The following is a 1087-nucleotide window of genomic DNA, read 5'->3' on the forward strand; positions in this document are numbered from 1 at the left end:
ACACACACACACACACACACACACACACACACACACACACGCGCGCGCGCGCGCGCGCGTCTAATTTTGTAAATACTACATCATATTTTCTCTGCTTTATATATATATTGGGTTGTCCGGAAATATATGTGTGTATATATATCTATATATAATATATTATACGACTCTTTACATTTCTAGTTTCAAGTATCAAGTGTTTAATATTATTTTTTACAAACGAATACAAATTATTACAGCCTGTTTTCGATTTCATTATTCGATTTTATGACATGAAGACCGAAAAAAAAGAAGAAAAAAATATTAAATAAAAAGAGCTATCTATTTTCTTAAATTCTATATAGCTCATTATATATTACATATACTGAACTTATATAGAAACGATACCGTTAACAGAAGTACGTCATATATGTACTTTTATAATGATTAGTAAGTTAAGTTCTAAAAAATATACGTCACTACTCTGCCATCATATAACGTCTACATAATTATGACACTAATATCATACAAGCTATTTGTGTTAACAGCCTTAATAATCATATATTAGTAATTATGTACAATTGTTAATATTATTATTATAATATTAAGATATCTATGAAGTAGTCTTCTAAAAATAGACTACTGCTTATAGGAATTCTCGTGATATTTTGTAACAGGATGCAATAATGCTAGATATTATTATATCTGCTGACTAGTAAAACAACTTGCATATGTGCTTAGTGATTTATCCCGAGAATAATAGACTAGTATCTACATGCATGTCCTGTGCACATGTGTATCATATACTCATCTTAAGAATTTGTTTCTGCAGTTAATAAGCATAATCAATTTGTGATCTATCCGTTTTTAATACGATATAATATAAATTGCTCATAACACACGAGGATGTAGGCCGCGTGAAAAGGCACATTGTTATTCAGCACTGCTCTCATTCTTCCTTTCGCTGCGTGTACGTATAGAATAAAAATGCGTGAGCGCTAGTAGGCACACACACGCATACACACACACGCACGCACACACACACACACACACACACACACACACACACACACACACACACACACACACACACACACACACACACACACAC

The 1087-nt window shown here is 32.5% G+C and overlaps 1 protein-coding gene across 1 annotated transcript in view; it reads right to left on the bottom strand.

Moving 5' to 3' along the window:
* LOC105627563 (WD repeat domain phosphoinositide-interacting protein 2) overlaps positions 1-1087 on the bottom strand; it is a 9075-nt gene that overhangs the window by 1566 nt on the left and 6422 nt on the right. The gene's annotated exons all lie outside the window — the stretch shown is intronic.

The sequence above is a fragment of the Atta cephalotes genome (genome assembly GCF_000143395.1).
Source record: "Atta cephalotes unplaced genomic scaffold scaffold00009, whole genome shotgun sequence".
Lineage (NCBI taxonomy): Eukaryota > Metazoa > Arthropoda > Insecta > Hymenoptera > Formicidae > Atta > Atta cephalotes.